Consider the following 10,326-nt stretch of genomic DNA (forward strand, 5'->3'; position numbering starts at 1 on the left):
GTGGCAATAGTGCGCTGGAAATGAAGCGAGGAACCCCATTTTGTAACCTTTTGTGGGTGGCGCGTGCTGAGTGCGATGGTGCTCCTGGCCCTGTTGAAATGTCCACGGTCTGCGGTAAAAAGCTACCGAGCCCAAGGCTTCAATACACATTCCAGAATATTTTCGCGATAATATTCGGCATTTATGCTGATGCCACGGTCGACTAATACGAGCGGAGAACGACCATCGGCTGTTATGGCGGCCCACACCATCACCATGGCCGACGCTTGATTTCTAGTTGCCAACCGTAGGTGCACATTTTCAGCTGACCTCTTTGTTTAAAAATTGCTGGACAAAGAATGTTTTCTCATCGGAGAAAACCAAATTCGGCGGTTCACCATTTTCAGCCAAGTGAAGCAACTCTTTCGCTCTTTTGGGTCCATTTTCTTTCTGTTGCGGTGTAAGTTCTTGCACCTTTTGGCTTTATCCCGAGCTCATTTTTCAATTCAATATTGCGACATGTTCAGCTCACGAGCTATTTTGGCGACTGCGACGCCGGTTTTGATCCAGTGGCTTCTTTACTTTTCGAACCATTTCTGCTGATGTTGCTATTTTCTTCCGTTCACTTCCTTGACGTCGGACTACGCTACCAGTATCACGGTAACGAGCGATGGTACGAGACACAAAAGATTAATTCAAATTTAAATGCTGGAGTGCACATACAACCATCTCCTATCTCCAATTTCAATAGAGTTCGTCATTGGGCCAAACAAATGATTTGTGCAAAATTTCATCTGGATAGGGCAATAAATGCGAACTGTACTTTCTTTACAAAAATAAATGGACAGTCGGACAGACAGACGGACGATGGATGGACGGATGGACATACATAAATCGACTCAGAATGTGATTTTATGCAGACCATCAAAAGGAACTATGGGTCTATCTCGTTTCCTTTTGCCTGTTACAAACAAACTGACCACCTTGTGGTGTAGGGTATAAAAATGTGAAAGAGAGTTACTTTTGCGATGCAAACTGTTAAAACACTAACGCACTTGTCTTCTATTGTTACGTCCTTTCATAATCTGTTGGATTTTTCCTTTAATTATTTTTGTGTTGCACATTCCCAATAAAACGTAAACATAGTCTTAAAACCCCTCTTGCAAGTACCCCTTTCCACACATCACCCCTTGTCGTTATGACGTCAGAGCAAAAGAAAAACAAACTACAAAAGAATTCAAAAACCAATACCCCTAATGCCCCTAAGTAGGATTATTACAGGAAAATTTAAATATTTTTACATTTACATTGTTGTTCTTTGCTGGTTTACTCCTGTTATTCCCTTAGAGCTAAAAATGTATTTCATAACGATACTCCTTTGCAACCAAGACAGACATTGGAGGATTTATAAAAAGAGTTCCCTGGGGTGTGGGGATTTACCTTTGAACGAAATCGAATTATCTTTGAAAATATATCTTTGATCGTTTATCTTTATAAGCCCGAAAGCAAAGAACAACCGCAAAGGCAAATGACGAAAATAAGTAAAACAAAGAAAAAGCGAAAGAAAAAACACCATCACTAACAAGAAAAACCACAAAATAGTCGACATTTCGAAATCATACCTTTCTGTTGTTGTTGTCCTCTCGAGGGCAGCTCTAAAACATTGCCTCTCCGTTGGTTGTTTCGTTGATTGGTTCGGAAGGTTGGCTGGCTTGCTTGCTTGGGGGGCTCTCATCATTGCCAGTGTAGGTGTTGCACCCAAAGGACATTAAATATATATTTTTTTCCTCAAACTTAATTTAGTATACAAAACCTCAATACTTACTTCTGAAACTAAAGAAAGAGAGAGAGAGAGGAAAAAGAGAAATAAAATGTTAAAACAAAACTGTAAGAACTGTGTGAAATAAATGTTTAAAAAATATCTGTATTTATTTTTTTTTGTTCTTGATAGAAATTTATTATTGTGGTGAGGCGACATACCAGAAGAGGATGCAACGAGCAAAGTGGCGTGTATGCGGAGTAGAAAGTGTCAGAAAAAGAAACACCAGGGAACTGCCCACAAAACGTAAATTGCTGTCATCCAGCTCCAAGGACGAGCGGGAAATACAAATCACAGTGGGTGTAGAGGACATGTTAAAATTGTAATTTAAAAAGGCCCTTTCTTTGAGGGATATTATGCCGAATTAAAAAAATGAGGGCTTTTATTGATATATTTGAGTATTTCCCAAAAAAGGAAAGGAAGAGATACAACGAAGGATATCCAAAAATATTTTTTTGTGTAATTCTCAAGGTCTTTTAGTCTTCTTTCAAATTTTTTCAAGCCCCTTCAGAGCTATAATTATGGATTTTAAATATGTTTTTAAGGACTTTAGAAGCAATAATCGTGAACTTTTTATAATATATGTTTTTATATGACTTCGAAAGCTATCATCTTTATTTATTTTTTCTAAGGACGTTCAAAGCTGAAATTCTAGATTTTTGAAAAATATTTTTTCAAGGACTTCCAAAATTTATAATAGCGGAAGTCTTTTAAATGTATAATTGTGGTTTTTTTACAATGATTTTCAAAGCTAGAATCGCAGATTGGAAAAGTAGAACTATCAAATATATACATAATAGTGAATTTTTCAAAAATAATTTTAAAGGGCATTAAAATCTGCAATTGTAAATTTTTTAAAAATAATTCTTCAAAGTCTATCAAAACTATTTCAAAGGCTCTCGTATCTCTAATCATGGAATTTTAAAAATTCATCAAGCGGTATAAAAATCCCTTGATAATTAAATCTTAAAACTTTTATTTATTCCATGATTCCACATAAAACAATGTATTTAAAAAAGAATAACAATAACAATAATAATAATAATAATCATAATAATAATAATAATAATAATAATAATAATAATAATAATAATAATAATAATAATAATAATAATAATAATAATAATAATAATAATAATAATAATAATAATAATAATAATAATAAAAATAATAATAATAATAATAATAATAATAATAATAATAATAATAATAATAATAATAATAATAATAATAATAATAATAATAATAATAATAATAATAATAATAATAATAATAATAATAATAATAATAATAATAATAATAATAATAATAATAATAATAATAATAAAATAATAATAATAATAATAATAATAAATCTTACATTTTTTAGAAATATTTATTCATGGACTTCCCATAATTGGGAATTTTTAAACATAATTTTTTAAGGACTTTAAAAGCTATAATCCTGATTTTTTTTTAAATTAGTTTCCAAGAATAAACATTAAATTTCTTTTTTGGACTAGTCGTGGAATTTTTAAAAATATATATATTTTCAAGGATTTTTTAAACGTCATCCGTGATCATGGATTTTGGAAACAATGACTTTCAGAGTCATAATCGACTCTCAGTGCCTATATTTTCAAAGACTTTTAGATCTTTAACCGTGGAAAGATTTTTGAAAGAATTTCAGGGCCACAATAGGAGACTTTTTTTTTAAATTATGTTTTGGAGGACCCTCAAGTTTTTTTTTACTTTTTTAAGGACTTAGAAATATATATAGTAGTGCATTTTTTGTCGCTAAAATCATGAATATACACGTACCGTATATTGGGAGGGACCGTTATATGGGGGCTATACGAAAATATGGACATTACCCATTTACGAACTTAACCTGTCAAAATACACACGAAATTGTAGCCTTCTATCTTCATTCATTCGAAAGATAGCGTGATTACAACACACAGACAGACAGGTAGACGGACAACATCGTAAAATCGACATAGAAGTTTAAGCTGATCCTGATTCGAGAAGTTACAGACGGAAAGAAAAAGCTAATATACACTCCATAAAATGGTGGAGGACATAACAGTATAGTAAAACTTTTATATAGTAAACTTTGTACTTAAGTGGGGATCTACTGCAGTTCTTTTAAAATTTGCCAAATATAGAGCTTTGAGGATATTTCCTAGATAATTCTTTTAAAAATCCCTCTAAAATGGGAATCGATAGCTTAGAGACGACATTTGATAGTTTGATGACCCCTGACCCTTGACATGTCTTCTATTATGAGGAAACATCAGAGACTTTCTAAAGACAATGGACGCCTTAAATGTCTTTCATGGATGAATTATCCATGTGAGGTCTTCTTTAAACAAATGCCCAGTGGCATACGTTGTCATGTCATGTCCTAGGAGAGGTTACTCATAGGTATCTGGTCTCGGAGAAGTACAAAAGTACATGAAATAACTTTAAGAAGTTTTCTGCAGGTAAACGAGCTCTAATTTGTCGTTTGTAGATAACCTTTGATACGACTTCTATAGACAGAAGACCTTTTAAGATAATCTTGAAGGTTTTCCCAAAAATAGAGAAAATTGAAAAAGGTTTTCTAAAGATCTTTTTTTTTAAGATCTTCTGTAGATTGTCGGGCTCTTTCTGAAGACTTCCAAAAACTGAAGACCTTTGTAATAAACATAAATATCAAATTGCGGCTTCAAATTTCTTTACTCACTTGGCCGAAAAGCTTTTACTCTTTTCAGATATAGAATTTCAAGATGTCCACCAAATATGATTGAACTGATGGCTGCCTTAAATCCATCTGTAGTGTGTGGGGAAGTGTTGGGAAATTTATTTTTGATTCAATTTTTCTCCCTCCAAATAAAAATTTTCCCCGTTAGGACTGGTTTACACCTTGGAATTAACATTCAAAAAAAAAAAAAAAAAAATTAAATATACCCAATAGATTGCTAAGTCGTTGCATGAAAATTTTAAAGTGAACAAATAAAACAGCGGCTAAGTTCGGCCGGGCCAAATATCGGAGGGTATCGCTGTATGTATGCGATAGTTATTCGTGATGGAATTCAAGCGTGGCTGTCGTTAGAGCACTCCAGCATTTAAATGTGAATAAATCCTTTGTGTCTCGTACCATCGCTCGTTATCGTGATACTGGTTGTGTAGCCCGATGTCAATGAAGTGGACGGAATAAAACAGCAACATCAGCAGAAATGTTTCGAAAAGTAAAGAAGCGACTTGATCGTCGCAGTGGCCGAGAATGGCTCGTGAGCTTAACATATCGCAATATTCCATTCGGCAAATATTGAAGATGAGCTCGGGGTAAAGCCAATGAAATTCCAAGAGCAGTGCAAATAACTTACACCGCGTCAGAAAGTAAATAGATTCAAAAGAGCTAAACAGTTGATTCGCTTGGCCGAAAGTGGTGAACTGTCGAATTTGGTTTTCTCCGATGAGAAAACATTCGTTATCCAGCACTTTGTAAACAAACAAAATTATCGTGTTTAATTGCCAAAGAAGTCAGCTTAAAATGTGCATCTTCGGCTTTCCACCAGAACTCAAGCGCCGGCCATGGTGATAGTGTGGGCCGCCATAACAGCCGATGGTCGTTTTCCGCTCGTATTAATCGACCGTGGCATCAGAATAAATGCCGAATATTATCGCGAAAATATTCTGGCCGCAGACCTTGGACATCAACTCAGCACTCGCCACTCAAGAATGGTTACCCAATGAGGTTCCTCACTTCATTTCCAGCGCAGAATGGCCACCAAAATCTCCGGATACCAATCCGTTGGACTATTGTGTCTGGAGTATTTTGGAAAGCAAGGTTGGCACTAAAAAATACCAAAGTGTCGATCACCTCAAGCAAGCGCTTCGCAGGGAATGGGCGAAAATACAGCAGAGCAACATTCGGGCAGCGTGTGGCGGTTTCAATGGCCGTTTGAAGGTCATAATTCGTGCCAAAAGTGACCAATTCGAACAAATCTTAACTTATTCTAAAATTTGATGCTATTTCCGACGTTTTTGCTTTTATTCAATAAAATTAAAAAAAATCAAAAATGATGAATGATTTTATCTCACCCTTTATGTGGGATATATGATATCGTCGTCCTATATAGACAAGAACTCCTTGAGTAGAAGTTCATATAATTCCATTGTAAAATGTGCTGAAATTATCCAAATACCGAATACCGGAAGGTACCATAGTATGGGGGCTACACGATATCGTAGGGCGATCTTTGAACTTGACCTGCCTGCAGACAGGACACTGATCTGTGCAAAATTTTATTTCGATGAGTTACAAACGGAATGACGAACTTTTTATACCTTTCATCCTAAGTATGGTGGAGGCTGCAAAGGTAGATATTTGTCTATGAATGGTGTGAATTATATAAATTATAAATTTTAAAGGATTTTATGGTTACCTATTTGAGTTGGTTTTAAAAAGTGCTATTGGGAAAATCATTTTGAAAGATATATTCAAAAATTTTAAATTCTTCTATGTATTTTAAAAATATATCACGGCTTTAGAAAATGAAAACATTAAGCCGCTTCCACTCAGTTCCATTTTCTTAACACCCTTACTTTTGCCACTGTGTCTCCTAAGAGATACGTAAGTGACGATGGCAAAAAAATTCTATGGAATTGAAGAAGAAAAAAAGTAAGATACTGCCTTAACAGCGAAGCAAACAAACTCAACGACCGGAAACGGAAATGAATCATTTCATTAGTTGACTACGCCTACCATAGTTCACATCGTAGAAAAAAGAAAAGACAACAGCACCAAACATCTGGAGGCTGTAGAATTGTCTAAGCAATATCTATCGTCATCTCGCCTGTTCTCTTGTGTGAGACAGTGTTTTTTTTTAATCCCATTGGGAGTTTCATTTTTTGTTCTTCATTTTACAGATGGTGTAAATGAGTATCGTAGAAAAAAAGTGAGGCACAAAATCTTTAAAGTTCTTAGAAAGGAAATACATTTCAAATGTTGATCTCAAGATTTATCAAATAAGTGTTGAAATAAATTAAATTGTAGGTGATGTGGCAAATCAAGTATTAAATAATATATTTAAAATTGCTCTGTTCCGGAACCTGTAAGAATATACTGTTTCTGCAATGATATCATAAAGCAAAAATTGGTTGTCATATCAAAAAGTTATGCATTCTTGCAGTTCTGAAACAGATCAAAAATATACATAAAATATTAAAATAATATTTTTACATTAAAATCATAAAAAACAAGTAAGCCAAGGCAATAGTGGTGCGGGGCCGACCAGGTGATACCCTACAACATTACAGTATGTTAGAAGCCCCTTTACGTCCACATCCATTTTGGAAGATTTCGCTTTTGAAATTGTGTCACGGAGCACTGCCCAGATATTACCCTTAGCATTTTGACCAGGGACATTTGCCCAATATTTACGCACTCCGTCCTGTTGTTAGTTGTCATGGTCCATTTTACGGCTAAATATAATCCAATGGTCATCCAAAATGCTAGAATTCTTCCATGTCCTTAACTGTCTTCTCATGCAAAATTCCGTGCCGATTGGTTTCAATTGTGAGATAAGGAAAATATTTTTGTTTCTAGTTCATTTGAAGCAAGAGGCCCAATTAATTTGAAATCGGATAAATATATATATGGGAGCTATATTCAAATCTGAACCGATCTCGATAAAATTTGGCAAAGATATTTCTGAACTGCATTTGATATATTTCCCTGAATATCGTTGTTACGGAGTGCATATTACGGCTGTGGATAACAGTATATATGGGAGCTATAGCTCTATTTGAACCGATCTTCACCAAATTTGACATACTAGCTTCTAGACTCAATTCGGTCATATGTGCCAAATTCCATCCCATTTGGGCAAATATTAGACGTTTGGTGCACAATAAAAGGTAAATCGGATGAAGTTATGTATGGGAGCTATATCCAAATCTGAACCGATCTCGAAAAAATTTAGCAAAGGTATTTCTGAGCTGCATTTGATATATTTCCCTGAATATCGTTGTTACGGAGTGCATATTACGGCTTTGGATGACAAATATAACAAATCGGATGAACAGTATATATGGGAGCTATAGCTATATTTGAACCGATCTTCACCAAATTTGACATACTAGCTTCTAGACTCAATTCGGTCGTATGTGCTAAATTCCCTCCCATTTGGACAAATATTAGACGTTTGGTGCACAATAAAAAGTAAATCGGACGAAGTTATATATGGGAGCTATATACAAATCTGAACCGATCTCGATAAAATTTAGCAAAGGTATTTCTGAGCTGTATTTGCTATATTTCCCCAAATATTTTTGTTACAGAGTGCATATTACGGCTGCGGAGGACAAAAATAACAAATCGGATGAACATTATATATGGGAGCTATAGCTATATCTGAACCGATTTCGATCAAATTTGGCGTACTTATTTTCAGGTCTAATTTGGTTGTATGTGCAAAATTCTATAATAATTCGGACTCATATTACACGTTTGGTGCACAATAAAAAGCAAATCGGACGAAGATATATATCGGAGCTATATCTAAATTTTGAGCGATTATCTCCAATTTCAATAGGGTTCGTCCTTGGGCCAAACAAACGATCTGTGCCAAATTTCATCTGGATTGGGCGATAAATGCGAACTGTACTTTGTTTACAAAAATACATGGACGGACATGCATCGACTCAGAAAGTGATTCTATGGAGATCCTCAAAAGTAACTATGGGTCTATCTCGTTTCCTTTTGCCTGTTACAAACAAATGCACAAAGGCATAATACCCTAACCACTTTGTGGTGTAGGGTATACAAAGCCAGAAGTTCGCCTTTTGTGTATTTTGGATTTCGTCTATTATTTATTTTCAGCGTTTCGTTAGAATGAAAATGTTAGTATTTTCTCACACAAAAGTAGTGGTCTATTATACCCGTTGTCACAAACTCTAACCTGATGCGAGATTTCGTGTCCTTTAGTTTCTATTTATGATCTTTATAGCGGCTGCTAAATCAGGAATATTTTCTGTTCTTGGTCCATTTTATCCCCTAAATATATTGCGGACATCTTTGAAGATAATACGCCTAGCATTACCCTTGTGAAAATTTTCGTGAGGATCGGATGATAATTGCAATCTGTATATAATAACCTCAAGCTGTGTTGTAAGGTGAAAAATATTGCAAAATATACACTTCAATATTAAAAGTTAAATTGAAAAAATCGTCACAAAATTCTGCAAAATCTATATTAGCATCATTTTTGGTACTTTTTATTCGATTTTCTTAGATTTTATTCTTTTATGCCAAGAGGGCATTCTGAATTGACAAAATTTGTTAAAATCGGTCCAGCCTTTTTTGAGATATAAGCATTGTAGCTAACATCCCCTTCCTTTGTTTATACACATTGTATATATTTCGGTATATATTTATATACGGCATCTGCGTAACGGTCAGAATTGACCTCTACGTCTATTTGTGATTGCGCTGGAACTAAAAATATTCAGGATTAAATCTAAAATTTGACTTTTATTTAACACAAATGTTATGGTCTATTTCACCCACTAAATATAACCCGTTGACCAGCAAAATTGGAAGGCTCCTGCCTAGCCTTAAGCTCCATATTTGCGTCCTGTAGAGCAACTGCAAAATCACAAATTTTTCAGTTTTTGGACCATTTCAACCGCTAAATATTAGCGATCATCTCCAAAAGTAGTCGGCTTCTATTCTGGCCCTAACCCCACCTTCATTTTCAATTTCGTGAAGATTGGGCCATAATTGAGACCTGTAGAGTGATGACAAATTAACATGGACAGACGGACGGATGGACATACATTGCTAGATCGACTCAGCTCGGCGAGATAGGAAGATCCATATATAATTCCTAGGTGGGAAACCAATATTTCGAGGTGTTACATAATTTCTGGCCCAATCAAACGTATAATTCCCCCCAAACACATAGTGTTGTAGGGTATAAATATGTATTAAAATTACCACAATAATTTGTTTCATTAAAATCATTAAAAAAGTATTAAACAATAAACCTGATGACTTCATTGATAATTCTCTACAACTTTAAGCCTATTTCCTATTAAAAAAAAAAAAAAAAACAACACCATAAAGAAAATATGTATGCTAACCTCCTTTCAAAAAGACACATTAAAAACAATCACCCACTGACGATCTACACTTCAGAAGTCAAGTGTATACTTTTTGAATTCTTTGGCATTCATGGGAAAAGTCCTTAATGAAATAATTGCTCTCCATGTGGCAGACAAAGGCGCTGAGTGAGGCAAACTATCATCTTTTGTGCGAAATATAAAAGAATTTACTTGACTTCTACAAGAAGAGCAACGCACACACACACTCGTACATACACACACATACATATCGTATATGTAGAATATATGTAGAACAAGGAAGTAACATCATATAGAGATAATAATGATGGCCATATTGAGGACTATAACTGTCATTGGAACATAGAAAATATTCAAACACACAATCACCCGCACACACATTCAGCCAAAACCCACAAATGAATGACATCATTGAA

Source organism: Musca domestica, unplaced genomic scaffold (assembly GCF_030504385.1).
Source record: "Musca domestica strain aabys unplaced genomic scaffold, Musca_domestica.polishedcontigs.V.1.1 2, whole genome shotgun sequence".
In the NCBI taxonomy this organism is placed as follows: Eukaryota; Metazoa; Arthropoda; class Insecta; order Diptera; family Muscidae; genus Musca; species Musca domestica.